This window comes from Corapipo altera, unplaced genomic scaffold, assembly GCF_003945725.1.
Source record: "Corapipo altera isolate COAL_440 unplaced genomic scaffold, ASM394572v1 91289, whole genome shotgun sequence".
NCBI classification, from domain to species: domain Eukaryota; kingdom Metazoa; phylum Chordata; class Aves; order Passeriformes; family Pipridae; genus Corapipo; species Corapipo altera.
This window is the reverse complement of record NW_020885226.1, coordinates 1,113-27,477: the sequence shown is the minus strand read 5'-3', so window position 1 is coordinate 27,477 and position 26,365 is coordinate 1,113. Positions and strand designations below refer to the sequence as shown.

At 37.2% G+C, this 26,365-nt stretch overlaps 1 pseudogene; it reads left to right on the top strand.

The window, feature by feature from the left end:
* The first annotated feature begins 22,378 nt into the window (after positions 1-22,378).
* Positions 22,379-25,948, top strand: LOC113940240 (annotated as a pseudogene).
* The last annotated feature ends 417 nt before the right edge of the window (positions 25,949-26,365 follow it).

Below are 26,365 nucleotides of genomic sequence, written 5' to 3'. Positions count from 1 at the left end.
TATTTTAAAAATATGTGACTTCAAAGATTTCAGGAGGAACCAGTTTTTACAAGAACATTTTTTAAAGTTGTATTCTGTAGCTTTGGTAGAAAAATTACTTTTCTAAGTTGAAGTTCTATAGAAGTTATTCCTCTTCAATTTCTCTAGTGTCCTCCAGCTCTATCCTTCACAATAAAAATGTTCCTTGGCATCTAACTGGTTCAAAATCAAACACAAAACACCCATCTTTGTACAACTTTTAAGAATGTCTACCCCTTCCCTGTTTTACCACTAGTCTCACTACCTAAAGCTGTTGTTTTAAAGCTGTCCTTCTTCAATATATCCCATGTGTTGCTCCTGCCTCTGGATTACCACTGAATCTGCAGCCATTGAAACCCCTAGTGATCCTCGGTGCACATTTTAGAATCACTGTCCTTAATCTTCACCAACAATCAGATCCTTCACTTTTTATGACCCTCCTTCAGTGACCTATTCCACACTGATTATCCCCATTCATTACCCAAATGTCAGCTTACAATTCTGATCAATCCCACAGATATCTTCTGATACCTCTTGTATTTGAAAAAAATCGTCACTTGGCTTCTTGTCATGCTGCCATTCACATGTGGGTAGTGCTCCCCAACACCATCCAAAGTTCTCTCACAAACCTCTCTAAGGCTCTCTTGGGCTATGCTGCTAATAAAGTGCTCTGAATATCACATTAACCAATAGCATTTTATTGTTCTTTTAGGTTCTTTATCTCTTATTATCTATTTTGCCTCTTCTATGTACTGATACTACAAACTTGAAACTAGCTTTCCACTCTTTATAACTGGGATACTGCACAGTACAAGCTGACACTATTTTCTCGATACAGTGAGTAACAATATAGTACTGCACAGTAAAATCAATTTTAAAAAAAAAAAAAGGACCTTCAGCAGGGAAAATTTGAGTTCAGCTTTCAGAAAGACAAGCAAGTGAGATACCCACATCCCACTGGAATTCAGATATCTGCATTGAATTTTGACTCACATCCACATTGTGACAGCAGGAAAGAATTTCATAAATGGGAAAGTTACTTCATACAAGTGCTCCTAGAGAATTAAAGCCAAAAACATTCATTACACATGTTCCAAAATAATATATTGTTCATTCCAAGCCTTCCCCTTTAAGGAATATGCAAGAGTTGAAGTAAAACACAAGAAAAAAAAAGTGTGAGACAAAGATCGTGAGAGAGGTTACTCTCCTAGTACTTTTCATCTGGCTGACACAGAGAGGTAATAAAAGCTCATAAGATGACTGTTCTTGCTCAACTTCCAGGGCAAAAACATCTGGCCAAAGCTGACTCAACCTTGACATCTTTTAAACCCCAGTGACCCATTTCTTTCTAACCAAAGGTATTGTGAAGTATTCACAGAAATGCACACATTTCCCAGTGGGTTTTGGTGTAGCCTGATCACTGTGGAATGGTAAGAAAAACAAAAGCTAGAGCAATCCTGGATACCAAGAACAAACAAAAAACCCCATCCAAAACACCACAGGAAGAGTTAAAACCTTCCCATTTGTAATAAACACATTTATATAGCTCTGCATGCTCCCCATACACAGTCTTTGCCTTGCAGTCTCAGTATTAGACCTGGCAGATAAAGTTAGTGACACAAATAGGCGACTCTAAAAAGTGGAATTTTTGCTATAAAAATGAAAGTGAGCAGTGTGATGTCTTTTACACCAAGGAAAGCAAAAGCAACACTGTCTGGAAAAGAGGGTGTAGGAGGTGGGAATTTCAGAAATGCACACACAGAATGTTTGTAACACACCTGAACAGATTAATTACATTCAACATGCCAAGTCTCTAGACTTCCTAAGAAAATAAACATGTGTTCCATGTATACCTGTCTTTACAATCTAGAGGATCTGGAGCTAAACAATGTCTTGGCAGCACCTGATGCAGGTAACTGTATTACTGTACTACCCTAGAGCTTTTATTACAGAAATAGCCCCATTCTACTACCTGCTGTACTAATACAGAATAAGAGAAATTAAATAAAGAAAACATTACTTTGGTAGAACTACCACAGAAACTCTGGTGCATTTTAAATTAATAAATCAAATGTACATACAGTCCTTGAATTCATCCTATTGGTCAACATAGTCATATTTTGCTCTGATCCTTAAGGCATTGAGCTAAGTTTCCAGAGTTATTTTAACTCATGTTATGTTCTACAAACCAGTCTAAGAATCATAATAGCATGGCCTAAGTTTTAGAGATGTTGAGCATAGAAAATTTTTACCTCCAGTATAATTATGAGAAGTTCATCCCATCTGGTATTAAGTAATTTAATCAAGATACCTAATACTAAGTTTCAAGTTTAATTTTAACTGATCATCTCTGAAATTCTGACTTAATTCATTCCAGCTTCAATTTATCTATTTGATATCACTGTAAATTCAGAACTAGTGCTACTCACACAGCCCACACCAATGAGATTGCAGCCAGAATCTCACATACGGATTGCATTTAAAACTATTAATGTTCTGTTTCAAATATACTTCAGTTTCCACTCTTTAGCCACCAAGACACAGACATAGATATTCATATTCACCCTATCTCATACAGTTGTGAGCTTTCCTAACATTAGGTTTATTCAATCAGGAAGGAAACTGATAAAGCAATGATTTATAGCAGCATTTTTATATAGCACATAAGCCACCTTATAAATACAATCCAAGTCCAAAGACTGCTACTGAAGGTAGAAAATGATACAGCGTCCTCTAAAGTTAATGTCAGGGACTAGAATCCATTTAATTTTGGAAAGATTTGAATAGAGTGCTGGACTAGCTTCCAACTAACCTTTTATATATAGGGAAAGCAATAATACATAGCTAACAGGTGTGGAGTTTCACACGTTCTCTTTCTATGCTTATATTGAAGACTCAAACAGAATTTTTAGTGTTTAAAGCTACTGTGGATGAACTAGAATAACTGGGACCATCTTGGAGAGATACATCTAAAGTACAGCTCTCTTCCAAGCACACTTAAGAATATATAAACTGTGAACAAAGCATGGAGCACAGAGCAAGACAAGTCTTTTTACTGGTAAGCTGTGTTCATGTTACCATGAAACAGCCAGGAGGACATATACCAATTAGAGCTCACAAAAATTTTTGTTCTATGTTTGCGAATTTTTCTCTGGAAAAACAAACCACAATGGGAATTAATAACAAGATTCACAATAACTCTTTTAACCTTATTATTACTGCTATGCACAACACACCCATACTTTGATTTCTTCAGTGTCCACTTTTTCAGAGAATTACATGAAGCAGCTGTTAATAGTTCTGTGAGGGCAAAAAGATACCCTGGAACTGAAATGTTTCCATGGGACAGCCAACTGCAGGATGATTCCTGAAGTGACTGACAGTTTCTTACAGAAATTATCACTAATGCCAATAAAGAGAAGGAACCAATTACCTAATAATATTTACAGCTATTTTTTTCTACTTCTTTCAGCTTGCATTCAGGAGTTGAATACTTAAAACACATTTGGTCAAGATACAATAAATTAAAATTTAGTAAATATATGAAAATAAGATGTCATTAATGTACCCAAGTGTGGTTATGTGGTTCTTTCTAGACACAGATTCAAAATACAAAAGTTATGCCGTAATTAGCTACTGTTTAAAGTTCCAAGCACTATTCACAACAAATACAGTTTGAAATATAAATGCTAATGATTATCAAAAAATACACTTGATAGACAATCTGTGACTGCCTGGACATAGCCCTGAGCATTGAGGCCCAGGGGGCTCTGCATGAGCAGATGACCTCCAGAGTTCCAACCTCAGCCATTCCGTGAATCTGTGTGCACAGAAGCGGTTATAGAAGTACCTGTATTTTGTTCAGAAATTTCACATTTTGAAGAAGTGCCTCTTTGAGAGTCCAACTATTAAAGACATAAAGCAACTTCTCAATAAATTAAGAACATTAAGATGACAGGCAGACTGCGAAAAATCATACATTATCAAATTGCTGCATGAGGAGCACAGATATATGCAAATTATTGCCAGTAAGTCCTCTAACTCATATGTAGTTCGTTTCTTAAAAAAAAAAAAAAGAAATATAGAAGACCTTACTAGGAGTTGGAGCAACAATCATTTCTGATTTCTCTATTCAGATTTCTCTCTCTGGAACTCTCTCAGTGTCTGATCAAGGTGCAGTCCTATCATGGTATACAAGAAATACTCTCATAAGCTAAAAGCTGTCAAACATCCATCTACACACATAATTTATTAATAGCCAAACACACCTAATTTCATCTATACAATCACAAGCACTTTAAAAGGTCATCTCCCTAACCATAGCAAGGCACTTTTAAAACGGACAGTACCTATAAGTAGATAACATCATGTGTGCCTCATTTTATATCCCTCTTCCCCATTAAATGCTCTAAGTCTTTTGAAGCTAGGATTGGGAATTTTAGGAGTTAGTGAGAAAAGACTTGTGAGGTGTGTCTACTAAGTTGGACACTGAACAAATAAATTCTTACAAAAAGCAGGAATATGTTAATAAAGATGGCTGAAGGCAGAAAGGAGGGTATTTAAATCAGCACATTTAGGTGCCTATGTGAGAGGAGGATGGTTTGCATTTACAGCAGATGAAAAGAGATCTCTCTCCCCAGTGACCAGGAAAGATTCTAGCAGATGACCCCACCTCAGGCTCATCAATTAGGTGGCAAGAATACCCTCACCTCTATTTGTTCATTGCCTACATTGAAATGTTGCAAAAACACTGCTTGATCACACAAATCAAGACATTCGGGACGTCACCATAGACAAAAACCTCTGAAGGAGAACAGATAACAGAGAGGCAAACAAATAAGACTTAAATGTCATATGCACAGCAAGAACATACATTCTGAAACAGAACACAGAGGATTTCTGAAATGTCAGTAGAACTTCCCTGCATCCTTGGGAAATGCTCCTACCTGCCACTGCATCTCAACACTGTATTTTCTGCACTGATCTTTAAAGGTCCCTTCCAGCCAAAGCTATTCTATGAGTCTATGATTTGGTTCAAAACGATGGTTTGTAGACAAATGATCACTAAATACTGCTGTCTTTCTTAATTTGGTCCTTTCTGGCTGTCCTGGTTTACAATAGAAACACATGGCCACAATTTTCATTACTCATTGTCAGGAAAGAATCAGTCAGGCAGAAGTAGACAAAGAAGACTGATAGATTCCATTTAACCTGCTGTAAGACAGATGTATAAGGCAACCTAGTTTGCTAACCAAGCAAAATCAGGTCTGCAAGATAAGTTATTTCTCTCTTTCTAAACAACACTGAGGCAGAAAAATCACCTGGGTTAAATAAAATGTTACCGTAAGAGAAATTTCTTAAGAAAACCTGAAGGTTTCTATGAAACAATAAATAAATTTAGGTCAAAAATTGGAAGATTATATCTTGGAAGACCCTTTAATTAGGAATTGGAAGGGACAAGAAACCTAGCTGGTTTCACTGAAATTCTTGTAAAGCACTAAATGATGTGGCTGTCTGAACAGCAGAGCCTGATCCCAGTCATCCAGAGGTTCTGGATCTTAGATTTCCAATTGTTTTGTCTGATTACTGCCCTAAGACGAGCAAAATATATTGATGAGACTAAATATAACTCACATTAAAAATAATAAAATCACCATAAAATTTATGATCAGAAATGAAACGAATTTCTGCCTACAACATCCATCAGGGAAGTTGAAGCTAATGACCAAGTAATCCCTTACTAGCTACTATATTACTCATTTAAGAAGTACAGAACAAATACCTACTTTTAAAATTCTCTTTTGGCAATGTAAATATAAGATCATATATCAAACCACATAAAAAGGAAACCTAAAGGACAGGAAGGGGAAAAGAGGTGTTCAGATGAACACATCCAAAAATTCTTCAGAGGAAGGCAAAATTAGCGAGCTCTATGTGGAGAATCTGGCACTTGCCAAGAAATTCAGAAACTGTAGAAATGCAACAAAAACACAGTAGATAAACCAGGGAACTACTGAAACCCCTTAATTTACATGCAGACCAAGCTTGTTGCTTTGGATTTATAAGTGTTCTCCTCAAGAAAACACATTTTAAAAGTATTGCTGTGAACGAGACAACTCATGTGAATTAAACCAACTTCACTGACTCTCAACATCGACCCCTGTGTGAGACTCAGTAATTTAAGTTTTTTAATGTACAAGAGGCTTCTGTAGACAAAGCCAAGTCTCACAGCACCAACATTCTGTGGGAAAGACTGTCTGAATGGCATTTCCATCAAAGACAGAACAGAAGCCCCAGAAAACTTCCAAGAAAGCCTAGTCTCTGGAGGCTTCCTGACCAGTTTTGCTCATCTCAAAAGTAGAGAATACATTTTTGAGAAGCATCATAGAATCATTCTATGACTCTATGGCTTTCTTGGAAGCACAGATGCTTCTTGAAAAGCAATGACAGAACATAAGTGCAAGAAAACTTTAAAGTTTAGTTCATCTCAGAAGCAGGCAATACATTTTCAAGAAGTGTCATAGAATCAGAGAACCATAGAATGATTCTATGACACTTCTCAAAAAAATCAAAGACAGAACATAAGTGCCAGAAAACTTCTAAGAAAGCCAATTTTTCCTACAACTCACACAGTAGAATCTTATCTCTTCATCTAGAGCGCTGGCACTACTGGACTAACCTGAGATATGATCCTAGAACATTAAAAACTTTTTCATCATGGGTTCAAATGACTTGACATTACATTGTTTTTATGGTATAAAGAAAAATTCCTTTTTCCTTTTCTTAATCCACTTACAGAAACTTTGCACACATGGGGTACGTGCAGTGACATTGTCAATATACATGTAAGACTGAAAAAATATACATTTGCAATTTAATTACATAATTTTCTTCCTTCCTAATAACAAGGAAGGGACAGGAAGCAAAGGAAAATATAAAATGGTTTTGAGCCTGGTATCTTCTGATGAAGTAGCTTCCCTTGTACAATAACCTAGGTACAGGCATAAAAACACCTGTTCACCTCCACAGGGATTACATATTTCCCATACACTCAAATATTAACTTGTTCTATAGATTAAAAGCTATCATTTATTATCTACTAGTTTTACTTAGTCTAGCCACACTTATTTATGGACTATATTATTGGATATGCTCTACAGTATGTCTCTCTATTGAAAAAAATTTGGACTGGATTTATAGTGAAAAACACACTACCCTTCCTGTAGTGCTGAAAATACTAACAATATTTCTTGGCAAGACATATCCTGAGACTTTCACCCTCTTTCTGGAGGTGTCTACTTTATTTTCTCTTATACCTATATTCAGTGGAATATTTTAATCTTGTACATTTCCAGAATTGGTACAAGTTACTTCCACGGTAATTAAATAAATAAATAAATAAGTCTTGTTTGTAACACTGACATGTCTGGATGCCCTTATATCTGTCCAAGACAAGGTACTACTTCTGTATCCACAGTATATGTTATGACAGATACAGAAAAAGGTTTAGAAATAAAATACAACAAAAGCTCCATAAAAAAGGCTGAGATTTTTAAGTCCTACTGATATCAGGTATCTAAAGTTATCACTTTGACAACTGTGACTTGACTAAGCACCCCTTCCAACATGGAGCTCATTATGTCTGCAGAGTTAGTGTCAACCCCTGGAATCTTGAATGCTGTGGCTATTGCCATCAGAACACAAGCACTGTATTTCCTTGACTGTAAATGAATAGGTAGCAAATAAATGGAAAGAAAGCAATCAGCACTGGAAATGCACAAAGTAAAACTCTAAATATGCCCCATCCCTATTCTGCAATAGGTTTGTCATCAGTGGTGAGAAATCCTAATGCTATGTCAGTGAAATGGCCGCTATGACTCTCTAGAAATCACGACTGCCAGACTTGCTGTTTTTCTGTTGATGCAGCTAATATTCTTAATTCTTCACAGGAAGTCTTTCTGCATATGTATTTTTTACTGTACAGTCACAGAAGCATGAACACGTATGTGACCTTCTGTTTTTCAGTGTGAAAATGCTGAAATTGCATATTGGTTCTCAGGCCTCCACCAGTAGGTAGAAAAGCTGAACAGAATAATCTCTTTTTTGAGTTCAAGCAAGAAGCCAGTTGGAATTGATTTTAAAGTTTAAAACAGTATACTGATGTAAAATGGCAATCTAATCTCCTTCACAAAAAGACTGGTCTCTAAAATGCAACTTAGAATAACATAAGATTTGGGTCACTTGGGGTGGAAATTTTAGCTTCACTAAAAGACAAAAAGAATTTTCCAAGTGACTTCAAAGTGGTCAAGATTTCATTCCTTATATGCTTCAGATACTTTTTTCAGAGGAAGAAGAAGCTGTTGAAGTGTAAAAAAATATGATTCATTTAGTTAACTTTCAAATGCACCAAGATGCTGGAAGTATACCAATTCTTAAGTTATAAATGGGAAGAAAACCTTGGAAATGTCACTTTAAAGAGAATACCCAGGCTTTTTATTAAAGGGTCTTATTTGGCAACAACAAATTGCAGCATGTCTTCCCATTCCTCATTCTCCTCTTATGAATTTTATTTATTGTGATGTGTTCTATAATTGGATTCTGGCACAAATTGGTGGAAAGAGAGAAGTCTTTCCAATCTGATTAAAAATAGGTTTTACCTTGTAAAATACACATGCAAAGAGTGAAAGATTATCTCTTTGCTCCCCAGTAGTTATTAAAACCATTTAGACATTTTAGTCCAGGCAGACTTTAAACCTGCAACTTCTAAAGTTGTTTTTATAAGCTATCTGTGTGATTTAGGGTTGGGGTAATTTTTTTGTACCTGTTGGACAGGATAGCTCTCTACTCATGGATTTTGGCTAAGCAATTACAGTGTCCCTTTCAAGAAGTACATTTTGAATGAAACTTGCCTCTCACCTAAGAGGTGCAGCCATAAACAAAGTAAATTTAGTGCTTTATAATCTGAATATCTTGAATGTTGACTAGGCATGAATCTGTCATTCTATTTCAGCATCTATTCAGAAAGCACACTGAAGGAATTAAATAAATATAAGCATAGAAAGACACAGTAACATAACATCATAACAAATACAAATAACAAGAAATAAAAAATAAAGAAAAGATGTAGCTTCTCCTTCTGTTTAGACAATGCCTTCCAGAGTCAAAGAACTTTTTCAAATCAATTGATCACAATATAAAAGGCCAAGCTGAGAACTGTCAGCACAGCACTCTCATGTAGCCTTCAGCAAAATACATACTGATTGGACTTGAGGCTAATCAGAACAATGCTCACATCAAGTAATAAGAAAGAAAAAATACAACAAAAAGTCAAACTGTGCTAACCAGGAAGCCGAAAGCACTTACCTAAAACATCAGTTTGTTTCAATTTTTCCTCCTGTCTATAAAGGTCAAGCCTTAGCAACTGCCAGCACACAATAATTAACAATATCAGCTATGTCACAAAACAAAAGTACTCTGCAGTTTTGACATGAAAATAATGGAAAACTTTCCTGAGTTTCATAGCACTCTTTAGAGTCATAAGCACCAACTGATGTGCATTTCCTAAATTACCTGCTCACCCCCCGCAACTCTTCTCTACAGAGAGACCCTTCCCGAGGTTCCCTTTTATTTGTTTCAGACCAACTCAGCTGTGCTAGTTTAACGCCTGAGTGCAAGCAGGTATTATTGTCATCAGGTGGACTTGGCATGAGGAGAATTAGAAACACATGCAATATTTCTTCTCCTAACAGAGCTTTAGGAGAGGGATACATTCGGCTTCTGATTGGTGACAAGCAATGGATGGGTAGCACCATCCGAATTTGGGTAACTACATTCAGAAGATGCCTGTTTGTGGCTTACTTTAAACTAGGAGAGAAGAGCTATTTTACTTCAAAGCAATCAGAGAGCAGATTCTGTATACCAGTTCCTCCTACTGAAACCCCAAAAGAATACCACAAACTTGCAGAAATGTTCCCATTTCTGTACAAACATTTTTTAATCATGCCAGCCATTTTGAAAGCTTACTACCAGCTTGTTTTTATTAGGTGGTTGAAAACATTGGACTCAAATATTTTGAAATAAAAAAAATAAAATCTTTTTTTTAAAAAACCCACAGGACTGCCACAGAGAATTTCACATGCATCTACAGTGATATTATATACAAAGAGTGCATTTTTTTTTTAAATATTGATAGTTTTATTTCCTCCGGATGTTTGTGAGTACACAGAGGAGAGAAATAAATATGTTTAATGAAAGATCTGGTTAAACTGACAGTCTTTTGAACACTTTCCAGGATAAACACAGTCTATGAATATTTCTCTGAGTATGGTTTATTATGGATGTATAAACAAAGAAAATGGCAACAGATCCCCCAACCCTTCAGATAAATGCAATGCATATCATGAGATGTCCTGTCTTCCAAAACAGAGCGGGGGTTTTCATTAGTTTTGGGCCTATCTCAGCTCTTCATTACTCAAAATTAATCCCAAGGATTAATTTTTTGGAACTTCTAGCAGAAACAATTAAGTTTAAAACCTTAACAAAAAGTATAGTGCTCTACAAACAGGTGACCTAAACAAGGCACTGTAAATAAGACACAAGGAATGTCTGTAATGAACATCTTTTCAGAAGTGCATGACCTCTGAGCTTAATTAAAGCAAACAATCGTACCTCTTGCAGCAGTACATCAGCAAAGTGGGTGGGGTGATACGTATACTTAAATGTAGACTTTAAAATACAGTGTCTAGCCTGTAAAATACTGTAGGCCATGATAGGGCACATAATCAAGTGAAGTAAGGAAAACATTATAAACATAAGTATGCACAGGCAAATTAGAGAATAAGAAAGCACAAGAGACAGCTGCTTTCTTTGAAGAAGATCCTTCCCAAGATGGTGACTGGCTGATGTCATCACTTGTTTGGCAAGGCAAAGAGTGCCAACCTCAGCTAGGGTAAATGTTAGAGCCAAAGAGTGCTCTATGTAACCCCCTCTATTTACCTGCATTTACAACTGTTCTGAGCATGTTTTCTGTAAAGGAGTGTTGGGATTTCTAAACGAAACTGAAGTATCACACTAGGCCTATGTGTTTTCACAGAAATGGTTTGACAGTGGTTAAGTAAAAGACCAAAAGTTCCTGTACTATACCAGAAGAAATAATAAAAAAAGAGTTTAGTTAATCTCATTTCACGTTCAAAGTGAAAAGGAGACAGTCTCTGAAAGAATTATTCACTCACCCCCCTGAGCACATGAGATGCTCAGTCAAGTATAGTGTTAGTTGACAGAATCATCAGGTGGCAAGGGAGGGCAAGGAGTGCTATAATGGGAGAAACTTATACAAGGAGATATTCTGAACCTGAGTCTCATCATTCTGTTACAGATTGCCAAACGTATCTGTTCAAACTAGCATTTCTTAATATACCAAGTCATACCAGCCCTCCAGGGCAGAAAGAATTAAACTATCAGTTCCTACTCACCACCAAGAAAACCCTTAAACTTCGTTTCATGTTGAGACACCTCATTAGGGGTGGGAACTTAAATACACAGGCAGCATTATAATAAGTAATGATTAATTTAAAAAAATTTAAGGACACAACAACTGAGAATTCAAATCCTTTAGAAAATTGCAGAGACGAGGCATGTGACTATCTGGAGGCAGCAATTATTGTTACTATCTCTAGCAAGTACTTGGCCCAGACATGTCTATTAATACCAGACTTATTAGGTCTTGACAGCTTATAGGACATCTGTTTGTTTCATTTCCCTTTAGTCTCGCCAAATGCTGGCAGGAAAAATCATACAAATTTTTTTCCCTACTTCTTCATTACTTGAAAGCCTTTTTTGCATATATGAATTTTGACAGTAAATGAGATCTAGTGTTCTGTATCTGATATATATATATACATATATATATATATGTACAGGCATGTGTATTCAAAGAACTGCAAAGGTGGGTAGATCTCTTTAATCTGAGGACATTTATCTAGGAATAAAGGTGCAGTTAGTGGAACTAACAAACATTTCTCAGAGGTGGGACAGTTTTCACAGATTCATTTTTAAACCTGAAATAAAAAAGGCTGCAGAAACCAAAATATCTCAGTAGAATTTTTTCCACAAGTAACTCCCTCAAGTATTTCAGTATATTGCAAAATTTCAAGAACACATTACAAAATTACAGAAAATAATATTAAGGCTTTTGGTGCATCTTTCCCCATTTTTCCAAAAGTCAGCACACAGATCCTGACCCAGGTAAAGTTTAATATAAGGTATAAAGTAAAGGCTCTATGCTAAGTTGGAAGCAGGTTTTTAAGTCCATCTTGCATTTTGCTGGACTCTTATTGTATTCTAGATCTAAATCCAAAAGGCATTTCTGTCCTATATTGTTCACAATTCTTGTAAAGCTTATAATGTTCTTGGCCATTATTTCCAAAGTAATACTAAAGGGGAGATTTAAATATCAGCTATTGAAAAAAAAGAAAAAAAAAGGAGATAGGTACTTGTATATTATAAATCAACCACAGGCAGTTGCTGATGCTTTGATCCAGATATTTTGCTATGAATATATGCCAAACAGCTAAACTATTTTATTTACAAGAATCCAGCCTTGCCCACTCATTTGATTTTCATATGGCTGTATAAATAATCTGTTTAAATTTTTAAAATAACTTCATCTTTGATTATAAACTTCATGTGAACAATATGATTTCATACATATACATTATTTGTAATAATTTAAAAAAAACCCTCACTCAAGCTGTAGGGGCCATTCAGAATGTCAATATAAAGTATTGTTATCTCAGTTTAAATCTTGTTTGGATGTAGATTTCTTTAAATATTTTCACTCTCAGAAACCTCATTTCTAGTAAGAATGTTTCAGATTACAAATTATTTCAGAATCAAAATTTGATTTTGAACTTTTTTTCAACAGTTAATGAAAACATACCAATCTAGATTATTATAGCCACTAACAAATTAATAATCATAAAAAGTTCAGGATGTACTAAAAAAAATAAAATTTATCAAAATTCTTAACAAGCAGAAACAGCTTTTGTAGAAAACTGCAGCAGTTGCCCAGTTTCAAGTATATTTTGAGATACATGCACATGATGGCATGGTTCCCTTCAAAGTACATTAATGTAAGAAAGAATGACACCATTTATGATCATTTCTTGACAATACAAATAAATGTATTTCCATTTCCATCAAGAGTTTCACGCTTACTTATGCCAGCTTAGAGTCTGATCTAAGAGTGCTGTAAGAGTCCCACAAAATATCTTTGATTTCAGTGGGTCTGAAGTAAATAACATATGACCACAACTTTGATAAGTATGTTTTCAGCATCTGTCTCACAACAATATTTATGGGTTTGAGTATATTCATAATACATTATTCTAAATAACTAGAGAGGTTTCACCACCCAAAAGAAAACATTACATTCCCATCATCTTAGATCTGACTAAGTTTTAGCATTATACCATTAGAAAATATGAGTTTTATATCCATAAGCAAGTGGAAAGCATTTTTCCAGATGTTCTTCCCTAGGAAAATATGATGTAAATTATAAACTTCTATATGCATGCATTTATTGGTTGTATTTTTTAACTTACTTCCTGAATAGTTAAATTGAACAGCACATTAAATCAATTAAGCCTTGTTGAAAATTTGTGAGTAGGATAGTTAGTAGTTAAAAATTAAAAATCAGAGCTTACTGTTTCTTGTTGCCTAAAACAGATAATTTTATTTAATTATTGACAATAGCTTGGTTTTGGCTAAAGTCATAAGAATTATTGCAGAAAACTAATATCATTATTTACCTGACAGTGCCCAGGAGTTGCACAGGTCTCAAATTTTATTTTTTTTAATCTATTGAAACAGAATAGTCTAACAGCTTGACACAAAGGACTTGTTGTAGGCTTGGTTCTGTATGTTATTTATGACAAAAATCCAACATTATAAAATGAAAATTCTTATAAGTGTAGTGGAATATCAGACAGGAAAGGGAGACTGACAAGACTATCTCTTGTTCCTTTTCATTTCACATTCAGAACAATCTGTAAGTATTAACCATGACAAGAATAATAATGAAAAAGAAAGTAATACATGTGTAGTGTTACATGCTGGCATATTTTAATGGAATGATTAATTAATGTTTCCATAATTTCCCTTTATTTGAGAGGACATAGATTAATTCTCAGTGGCTTGACACATGGAAATCATCTCAGTTTTGAGTTATTTTATAAGGCAAAGCAAGATTGCTGTTTCCAGAGAAAGAAATATTTCTGTCCAAAGATAGCAGAACTGAGTTGGACCTTTTGTCCAGGATACTTGGACTAAGATACATAAAATCATTCCCTCTTTTCTATCCAGCACACTCTCCCTCTATCAGGAAGTAGCATGGGCTGGCCAGCAGCCATGGGGGATGCCAGAGTAGCAGGGCAGGGCCTGGTCAGCCAGAGGCTTAACATCCTCCTGCTTTGCTTGTCTGTCTGTCCTTCCTCACCACAGCAAACCCCAGCACTGTGACTGGGATTAAGGGTAAAATAGGAAAATTCAACTGTTCAGTGTTTAGTGTATGAAGAAATGGGCACACTCCCAACTGTTGGAGAAACTACAGTAGCTCATCAACCGTGTGTGGTACAAGGATCAGTAAAAGGATAAAGGTTAATGAACACTGTAGGTGTCCAGGCACATGTGGAAGAGATGAGGAATTCTCATTAGAAAGAATACAGAAAAAGAGATAAGGCTTTCTATGAAGAAGGTTGGATGGAAGAGAAATGAAAGCGGCCAAGGTTAATTGGCTCCCAACCCTCTGAATCCTCGAGACAAGTTCAGATTTCTTGACAATTCCAAAACTTATTAACACAGCCAAGTACCAGTAAAAGCACTTATTGCACATACTGTCTAACTTCAAGAGACACAGAACAATTTCCAATGGTAAAATGGGTCCCACAGCACTTTCATTGTACGGGAGAATTTTGTGATATTCAATCCTGTTGAATCAATCTATGATATTTTTATGGAAATCACCCAAAATATCACTCTGGATTATGTCTCTGATCAAAATGCAGGATTTCAAAATAGTTCCTTAATATGAATATGTTATTATTCACTGTGGATCTGTATATGACTGTTGAGAAGTTCCTGGATCATGGTAGTTTTATATCAGTCATACAGAAAATGCTTATTTTGATCTAATAAAAAGGTTTACTAAGACATTTTCCTGGATTTTTTAATGAGAGTACTGATATTTCTTTACTGAATGAAGTAGAATCATAGAATCATAGAATCAGCTGGGTTGGAAGGGACCTTTGAGATCATCAAGTCCAACCCTTGATCCACTACTGCTGCGATTACCAGACCATGGCACTAAGTGCCACATCCAGTCTCATCTTAAAAACCTCCAGGGACGGAGAATCCACCACTTCCCTGGGCAGCCCATTCCAATGTCTGACCACCCTCTCTGGAAAGAAATTCTTTCTAATTTCCAACCTAAACCTCCCCTGGCACAGCTTAAGACCATGCCCTCTTGTCTTACTGAGAGCTGCCTGGGAGAAGAGACCAACCCCCACCTGGCTACAATCTCCTTTCAGGGAGTTGCAGAGAGTGATGAGGTCTCCCCTGAGCCTCCTCTTCTCCAGGCTGAACAACTCCAGCTCCCTCAGCCTCTCCTCACAGGACTTGTGCTCCAGTCCCTTCACCAGCCTCTTCGCCCTCCTCTGGACCTGCTCCAGCACCTCAATATCCTTCCTGAACTAAGGAATGTCCTTCCTGAACTGAGGAAGTAAAAAGCAAATAAACAAAAACCCAACAAACCACAAAATATATACTTAGGCACCAACTGCAAAGAACTAACTGGAGGCCCTAGCATAAGGACTTTCATTTTTCTCTTGATATATTAACATTCATTCTTTGTTTTTCTCATCTACATAAAAGAAGGTAAAAGTCATTGCAATGGAAATCTATGTCAGAGCAAGGCCATGACAACATATGACAGCACATCTTACTAATCCTATAGCCATGAATACAGTCACATCCTAACCCAGCCCTTCCTTCTAAACACGTCTTAGAGCCCACCGCACTGCTAAAATGAACAGACAGCTTACTTTCATGCATAAACATAAATATAGAAGGCTAATTCTTGGATAGTTGGGAGAGTTTTTATCACCAAAATCTAAAGCGCAGTCTACTCCTTCTCTCTCAAGTATCACACATCTAGATTTTTCTACTCACCCTGTCTTGATGTTATTTAAGTTACCTAAATGTGTGCTCTGGTTTCCAATAAATAATGCTTTTCTAGGTCACAGAAAGGAATGGTGAAACTTTTTCCAGATACCTTGATCATTTGAAAAGGCTTTATCTTAAAATTGCATTGCAGAGAATTCCTTACATCTATAAAAACATGCAGAAGTTTGTAGACCTATCACTTAATTATGTCTGTAAAGAGGTCTACACATATCACTTACAGTAAGATAAGATGCGGAATAGTATATGCTAACCATTTAATATTGAATAATATACTAAAGGGGCTTTGTCAAACTAAAGGTACAAACAGGTTATTTCAATTTAGTTTTAGTTAGGCTAACAAAAAATTAGACAACTTATAAGCATTAGAAAGACAAGAGATGGGTCAGAGTTTTTCATGAAGAACAGTTTCACCACAAAGTAGCCAATAGAAATAATTTTAACCTTATTTAGATTAAGATAAAATAACATACTAATATCTCACTATCTTATCTAGATAATTTTATTAGTGCTTAAGATAATAAAAGACATATCTGGCAGCAGAAGAGCATTCCTCTATCATAGAACGTGTGTTCTGCACAGGCTCCCATCTGCAAATGTAAATTGAAACTTACTTTTTTAAGTTATGGAAGATTTTCTAATTCTATACATTCTCTTCCTCTTAGTTTTCTTTAAATCAATTTTTAATTTGTCTTTATATCTGTTTTTCCTTCCTCCAGTTTTTTCTTTAATGTGCTTATAACCTCTCAATGCACAATTTCACTCATTGCATAATTATGTCACAGGCACCTTCTGTGACATATTGCTATTTTATTGTTCTTTATGTATGTATTTTACTGCATATTTAGGGTTTTATGTAAAAATATTTTTATGTGTTACCATTAAACACTGGTCTTTTTGGAGCAGGTTGAACTCCCTTGGCTCACAGCTAGTTTCAGGGTTGTCTGAAACAATGGAGGTGAAGAATGGGAACAGATGAATATCCCCAAATGCTCCCTACAGTCAATCGTTTTGCTGTCTTGGCCCCAAAAGAGAAGAAGAAAATAATTTCTTCATAGAGCTAACATTAAAAAAAATCCATATTTGATAAATATTTCAATAAACTTCACACATTATCCTTTTGGACAATATCCACCTTGCCACAGAATATTAATTTACAAGTACTCCTCTTTTTTTTTTTTTTTAGCTCATGTTCAATTCAGTTTCCAACATAAACAACATAACTTGAAGAATTTTGAACGCCATAATTCTAGAGCTCAAGCCAAAACACTCTTGACATAATGGAAGTTTTATCTGAATTGCAGAATCCCAGAACTGCAGACTTTTGATATTGGAAGGGACCCTTAGAAACATCTCCTCAGAGCTCAGCCACCCGAATCAGGTTGTGTAGGACTGCATCCAGATGGGTTTGAATATCTCCAAGGATGGAGATCCTCCAAGCTCTCTGGGCAGCCTGTTTCACTCTTGCTCATCCTTACAGTAAAAACAGTTTTTGCTATGATTAAATTTAATTTCTTTTATTTCAGTTTGTGTCCTTTGCCTCCTCTTCTGTCACTGAGCACCCTGGAGAAGAATCTGGTTCGCTCTTCTTTACTGCCTCCCACCAGGTGTTTGTACACGCTGCTAAGATCCAGCCTATGCCTTCTCTTCTCAAGGCTGAACAGTCCCAGCTTTCTCAGCCTCTCCTCATATTACAGATGCTCAAACACCTGAATCATCTTTGTAGCCCTTTCTTTGACCTGCTCCATGTCTCTAAGTCCATGTTTGTCTTGGCACAGCACTCCAGATGTGTCTCATCAATGCTGAGTGGAGGTGCAGGGTCACCTCCCTTGGCCTGCTGGCAATACTCTACCTCATGCAGCTGCAGATCAGATGGTCCTCTTTTGCTGCAAGGGCACATTGCTGGTACATGGACAACTTGTTGTCCACCAGGAAATCCAGGTCCTTTTCTCCCAACTCCTTTCCACAAGTAGCCTTTCCATAAGTAGCCTTTCAATGACATTGGCCAACTCCCTCAGCACTCGTGGGTGCACTCCTACCAGGTTCTATGAGCAAGAGCTTGAAAATTAGGATTTCCACCCATGGAAATGGAGAACAACAACATTGCTTCTCCCAGAAAAGCTTTCCTGAAACGTTCTTAGTGTATTGCATTTCACATAGTAGACAAATGCTCCCCAGAGGAAGCTAAAATGCTCAGTTATTGAAGGGAATTAACAACACGTTGTTATTTCTCCAATCTGCACACTAAAGGACCAGGAAGTCCACGTCTCACACAAACTTTTCTATTGAGATTCTGCAAAATCTAAGACACCCAATCCACAGTTCCTGACTAATACTCCCATTTGGGGTGCAATAGCTCCTGCAGTTGCTCCTATGTTAAATGTTTGCACTGTGGTCAATTTTGTCCTTTAACCTTTTTTTCCCTTATGCTTCTATCCCAGCTTCCAGTTTCGAATTCCCATAGTCCAAAGGCAGGAATATTTCAGTGGTTTTAACACAAATACATTTCCAATTATTAGAATAAACTAATATAATATAGAAGTATTCTCACTATAATTCTCTTTGAATTATGAATTCATATTGTAAAATGCAGACATTTCTAGTAACACGAAGGAAACAGAAAAGAGATCAAGAAAGGGGAAAAAGAGAGATGGAGGGAGGAAAGGAGTGAGGAAGGAGAAAGATAACTTTGCCAGAAGAGGGATTTTTTTGTGCCAAGCATATATAGAGAGTTATAGATATGCCATTAATAGACATACAATTTAAATAAAGCAGTTACTGGGAAAAGAGAAATACTCTGTAACAGAAGCAAATAACTGGTTTAATGATCACCGGAAATTAAGAACCCTGAGTTTCAATGAATTTATATTTTCTAGTAGGTACTCTTTAACTGAATTACCCTGAAGCCACTACGTAGGTACATCTCTTGTTGAAGAATAGATAATCTAGACAAGGTAGAAATATTGTCTATGCTTTGGATGATTCGTCTCTTTCATAAAATCACAGAATACGCTGAGTTGGAAGGGACCCACAAGGATCATTGAGTCCAACCCTTAGCCCTGCACAGGACAATCCCCAAGAGTCACAACATGTGCCTTTTGCTCAACAAGATGAACTTCTGACTGAACCAGTGGTTGAGAAACCTGCCCAACAAGTGCTTTTCAAACTAGCATTTTGCTATGAGAAATTTCGGATTTATCAAGTTCTTATTCACTAAATCTAGATATTGAATTGACAGTGAAACAGTTAATCATCGAATCACAAAATATGCCAAATTGAAAGGGACCCACAAGGATCATCCAGTCCAGTTGTTCTTTGTATTGTTTCTTATAAAAACTATATCAGAAATCTAGTGGAAGAATGCAGAATAATTAGATAGTTATATCTTTTGCCATGAATAACTTCTGATTTTCTGAAAATGCTACATATTATAAGCTCACAAACTGGCTGACTGTGAAAATGCCAATTATGGACAATGTCTGGTTTTGATTTTGGTCATTTGAATCTCAGGAATGCAATTTAGGACTCCATGAGCTGACGAACATATGTTCTTAGTTCATACCAAATCTGAGGAGGTAAGTGGCTTAACAGGTAATACATTCACTAAACGTCCATTTCACTCAAATAAAATTAACTCCTCCAGACATTCCTGATCCTCTGCTATTGCCTCTTAGGTAGTTGTATAAAAGGCACTAGAGCTTTGGTTTAAATAGGCTAGTAACACCTGCAATAAAGTATTCCTTTCTAATAGCTGAAGGCTCCAGGAAAATTAATAGTTTTACAAAATGCTGATAGCCTTCTTGACTCCAGCTGCAAAATCCAGGTGTCCCTAAAACTGAAGTATAATGAGTTATGTTGTAATGAGACTAATATGTTACCCTTACTCTGAATCTGTGAAGTTATGCAAGACAAGCTAAGTAGTTTGCTGAAGACACAAAACAAAAGAGGTCAGAGGAAACACTTTCACTGTGTTGAAACTGGTAGACAGAGTCCTCAGTCAAGAACTCTTCCATAAAAGCATGTACACAAGGGATAGTAGTTGTACAGTGATGGTGAAAGTGTCTCTAATAGCTGAAAACCTTTTGGTGTAGAGAACTGTATTTTATTTTACTTTTCTTAGTAGCTGAGATCAGCTGGATTTGCAACTGCAGTTTCTGCATAATTCACCCATGAAAACTTCCTTTTCTCTGTCACTTTCCTGAGCACAGTAAAAAACCCCTAGCAGGAACAATTAGATATAATTTTTGAATTTAATTTGGTTTAAGACAAGAATGCAACTCAGCTTTAGACACCTAAAAGGTTAAAGGCAGACCAAAGGTCCAATTAAAAAATAAGCAACATGTAATAATAATAAAGAACACAGAACTGAGCAATTCAGTAATTTCTAATAATTAATACTACTTATTGGGTTGAAATAATAAAAGCATTCACAATTGTAACAAAAGCTGTCTTGAAATAGATTTTTAACAGCATTAGTAAATTTGATTATTTCTTTGAATTTATTTCATTTAAAAGTAATTATAGTTAAGTTTGGAATATGAATTAGAAGAACAAGTGTGTTTGAATGAGATCAGAAATATAAATTTTCTTTCTTTTTGGTTTTTTCTTTTTATTTTTACAACTCTAGTTGTTTAGAAAAGAAGGTCAAATGATCCCAGGAAAGGAATTGGGTCTTAACAATGTTTAGAGAACACACAAGAGATTTAAGAATTGCATTCAATAAAGCACTTCATAAAGTCCACATGGTCTTTAACTACACCCTTGCCAGCTCTTCAACAGGTTTTCCAACAAGTTACCATATAGATGATTCTTGACAAAGCAAATCATTAATACTGCACACCTATGACCAAAATGTAAAGGATTCAAATTACTTTTACTAGTATATGGACAATTTAGTGGCTTAGCAGCATTTATACAACTTCAGGGTAACTTGAGATTTTGAATTAAACGTTTCTACCCAATTTGCAAACAGTAGGCTCTTTGTGATTCCCAGCCTGAACATATACATTTCTTCAAAGATCTTGTGTTTTGACACTTCATTTAACTGAGATGACTTTCTAGAAGTAATAAAGTATTGCTATTCCAGTCAATCCAGATGCTGGTTTTTCCTGTACATGATTTATCAGATGATTTTAAACATGCTACGGAAGCATTCTTTTAACTAACTATGCAAAACTGACAGTTCAAAACAATTTCTTACATGATTTAGTGTCAGATATTTTAATTCTGCAGGCCACTAGCATCTCATTCTCTGTTGTTCTTTTGTCTGCTTTTACTGTTTTAGCACTACATATTTTTATATCTTATTTAGGAAGACTGCCTTTTTGTATTCAAAAGAAGCCTGAATATGTTTAGAAAATAATTTCTGTGGTTCAGACAGATGGAAACTTGCCAGGAAATGAGAAACCTGGAATGATTCAACAAGGGACTCAAAATTTCTTAAACTTGCTACCATGAAGGGATTTTGAAACTCTTTCCATTACAAGCTGCTCCCCGTGATACACTGGCATTTCTTTCATCATGAGAAAATATCCTTAGCTATAAAAGAGCTTTCCACTTTTTCTGCACAAGTTTTTTCACACCCCTACCTTCACAGAAGAACAGTGATAGGAAACATAGGAATGACAGAAAATGCCACACTTTTATTATCATTGTAAATGAGACTAAGAGGTATTAGCAAGGTGTTTCCCGGATGGATCAAAGAAATTTTCATTCAGGAACAGTCTCTGTTTATGAATCCAGCATTTTGGAAACTCTCACACATAGAGTTTTACTGATTGTCTCAGAAAGAGACTCTGATCCTGGCCAAACCTGAGGGAAATGCAAAGCAAAAATGGTATATTTCATCAGCGGATTTTTCCCACCGTTTTGCTCTTGGCTCCTCTGCCGTCTGGTGGGATCAGATACAGAACCTTTCTGAGAATCCTGTGTGCTATTGGCAGGCATCTACAGGAGCGGATTCCCAAGGCTGTGTCTTAGATGAGTCCAGCAAAGTAGTTCTGCTCGGTTTCAGCCAGGAAACAGTTAAAAGAGCTCAGCGTTCCCTTGTGCCCGGGAGGCAGCCTTTGTGTTTAACATTGGCAGGGGCTCAGTTCGGGCTGGAGGTTTGTTTTAATTGGGGGAGGGGGCAGAAAAGAGGGGACGCTCCGACTTCTTCAGTCCGTCTCTTTCTTTCACTGCTTTAGCGGAGGTGGAGATTTTCAATCCCACCCAGTCAGACGCAGGCAGGAGGATCTGGTAAGACTATCCCAGGAAAAGCCACTCGGAGGAAATTCTCGGCGGCGGCGGCGGCAGCAGCCCCAGCATGAGGGTGAGCCTGGCGGGGAGGCGCGGCGGGGGGAAGTGCGCGGGATGCTGCGGGAGCCCCGAGCCCGCCCCGGGAACAGCCCGGGCCCGACCGCGGGCACCGCTCGGAAACGCCCCGGAGAGGGATTCGGTGACGGCCGCGCATCTCTGTGTGCGTGTGTGAGAGTGGGGTGTGTGTGAGAGAGAGAGAGAACACGAGACAGGCACAAGGCAGCTCGGGGGGACTGTTATTAAATAAAGTTTAACAATATATAGCTCCTGCCAGAGGCTCGCTATGTAAGCTGCAGGGGAGGTAGCGTTGATTAGCCAAGTGCACGTTGGAATCGATCCTTCGATAGTGGCACAGGGAGCGCGTTTCCTTTGGCGGTACCGGAGGAGCAGCGGGAGCCTCCCGGCAGCGCGGAGCGCTCCTGTCTGTGCCGGGCTGGGAACAGCCCAGAGGAGTCCCCCTTGTTCCCTTCAGTGCTTTCCTGCCCTGCTTCAGTTCGTTTGCTCCTGTTCACATCTCAGCTGCCTTCGGGCTGATCCGTCACTGAGAACGTTTTAGCTCATCTTTAATACTTGGAACAATTCCGTTTCCACTGGTATATAGGTCTCTCCTTGGTGAACCTCGGCATGGGAATTTTTCCGGCTTGTTACCCCAGGCAAGTCAGGAATTTCGTTCTCTGCATCAGCGGCTGGTTCTGCAGCGCTGCAGAAGCACAGGCACAGCACATGCCTGCGGACCCCAGATTAACACAGCAACCTCACATGCTCCAGGCTGCATGTGAAGGGCAATACCAGATTACCTTACTGCAAAAAGTTATCACAGGTCCTAGGATGTCACTCACATGAGGCAGTTTGCATGTCATCTTCTGTAACAAGACAAATACTTTGAAAATATGCACAGAGGAATGAAGGACTGCCGGGAATCTAAAAAAAACAAAACAAAACAAAACCAAACAAACACATCCTTAGAAGTTTGTATACTAAAAACTTCTTAGTTTTGCTTCTTAGAGAAAAGTTTCTTCCAGGGGAGGGAAGAGATGGTAAATGACAATTCTGTTCCTGTTCCAAGCTTTGCACGCTGGCTGCATGATTGCCATGCCACCACCATGTTCATAGGATATCCCATTTTCATAAGAAAACAACATTAATTAAGGAGGATACTAATATAACTACTGAAACACAGGGCTGTGGGTTCTGCTTATAGCAGTATCGTGTTTACTGGGGAAAGTCATTTAATAGTGATACAGTTTTCCCATTTGTAAATTGAGGAACCATTGTCACAGTAAATAATACAAGTGTTAATACTTGCCTGAAAACAGTTACAGTCAAATATCTCTGTTGGTTTTGATTTAGAAACATAAAGTGAATGCACTTGCATCGTGCAAACTGCTGCTGACTGTCCTGGGATACCGTTGTATCCAGCATTTAATAAAGAAGGATTTGCTATTTAATACATTCACCTTTAAAATCAAGTCCATAGGAACTCACAATTGGTCAGATCCTCATCTCGAATACACCAATATAAGGACTGTAAATGTGGACCCCTGCTCTGTGAGGGATGATACTCTACATGCCAGATAGGAATAAATACTCTGGTTAATATGGCATTTGCTGCTGTATATAGGTACACACACACTTCACAGACCACACACAACAGAAGCCTCAATAGTAGTAAATATTTATACTGTGCCTGCTCCAGAAGTACTATCAGTAAATTGTCTCCCTCCTTCTTTCGTAAATTTCTTACTATAAACTCTGACTTAACAGCCCCACAGGGAATGGAATTAAGACTCATTTATTTAAAAGGATCCTTCCAAATACTTCATGTGAGTCCCTAGAAATCAGAAAGTTATAAATACTTTATTTTCTGCTCTTCTTTTGTCAACAGCACTTTGCCTTGTTTTGCAGACATAAGCCATGTAAAATAAAAAAAATCTTTATCTTATATTAAACTTAGGCTTCAAGGAAATGGCCTTGAGTGGTGTTCCTGGTTTCACTGGAGGTGTGGTATCTATACCCACTGTGGCAGGGGTTACACACAGGCAGTCCCACTTACTGGTACAGAATGCTATGATGCTTCCTTTCCTAACTGGAAGTGTCATGACTTGTTGTTTAGAATACTAAATCAGCATTTTTTATCTTTAAAAGAGCTTAAATTTTTATAATTAGCTTCACTGTGGCTAAGTACTGCACATGAGTTGCAATGACATTCAGGAACTAAGTGACATAGAAGTTTGAAGGGCTTTTCCTGGCCAGAGGTCTACCTATACTAGGTAGACCTAGGCCTAGACTGTAAAAGTCTTCCTCCTAATGTTTAGAGACTTTGGATCTGGTAAAAAATTTGATTTGAAATCCATGTATTTTCAGTCTTCATTTGAAATCCAGTTAATAAATCAGATAAAAATAAATAAAGGCTAATCATTGCAATATATCAAAAACACTGAGAAAATTAACAGATTTGCTACCTTTAACTATTGATGCATTGCTGTTACCCTATTTTTTCAAAGATAAAAGAATATCTTCTTATTTTATCTAAAATATTATTCAGCAGTCTCCAAGATAGGTTGACTTTTCTTGCAAGACGGTATTTTAAAACTGAATTTCATCCACCTCATTTTTTCCATCTATATACAAATTCTGCATCAAGCTAAAAGGGTTTTGTAGAATCTTATTTGTATAAGCTATCGATTACTTAAGGAATTTTCTGTGTTTGCCTTTTGTCGGAGAGTTAATGGGGGAAACCTAGATTTCAGAATAGTGCAGTTAGTATAAACAGGTGTTTATGCCTATTAGCTGCAGAGACTGAATATTCAAATACCCTTCCTAAGTGTGAAACAGGGTGTGTTAGTCTACCTGTTGTATTTATTCTGTATTTTTTTTCTGTTTTCTATTTTTGCTTACTGTTTCTCTCTGCAGATGAAGAAGTGAAAAGTATCCGACTGAAATACTGAAAAAAACCCAAAAACCCTGTCTGAATTCGCTCTTTGGGGACTTCAGGATGGAAGCCTTGTGTTTAAGAGTTTCCTTGCTGCTGCTAGTTCCGGGATTTGTCCTCAGTGACAGCTCTGACAGATACGATGCCAATCGGAGTGACTTGGAAAACCACCTTTCCACTTTCTCAGGGATCGAATCCAGCTTACTCCTCACCACCGTGCAGCCCCCCGTGTCCAACCAAACTGTCAAATGCTCCCAGCAGACCAAGATTGCTGAAACTTTTAAATACATCAACACGGTGGTATCTTGTGCTATTTTCATCGTTGGAATGGTTGGGAATGCAACTCTGCTGAGGATCATTTACCAGAACAAGTGTATGAGGAACGGCCCGAATGCACTGATAGCCAGTCTGGCATTGGGAGACCTTATCTATATTGTCATTGATATCCCTATCATTGTGTACAAGGTAGGACACCACACCATGCATTCTAAATGCACTTTCCTTACAAGCACACTGTCTGTTCTCTGTGGTTACTTCTCTGTCTGTTTGCTGTCCTTTTTGTCAACGAATAGTGCACTTAAGAGAAAATACAAAACCTTGCAACAAAAAACCTTGCTCTCAGGTCTCACCTCCACCAAAAAAAGTGTATCTCCCGTTAAAGATGATGTAACTCTAAGTTCTTAACCCAAGTGTGGCCTTGGGCGTTTCACAGGAGCTCTTCATTTATTATAGCTACTAGAGCTAGCAGAAGAATTTATAAGGGAAGGCTTTTTATAAACTGTTCTCCTCCTTGATGGACTAGTTGCTATTTTTGGAATATCCTACCCTTACTTTATATTTTGACAGAAAATACTCCTTGTGATATGCAGGCTTTGTGTTAAG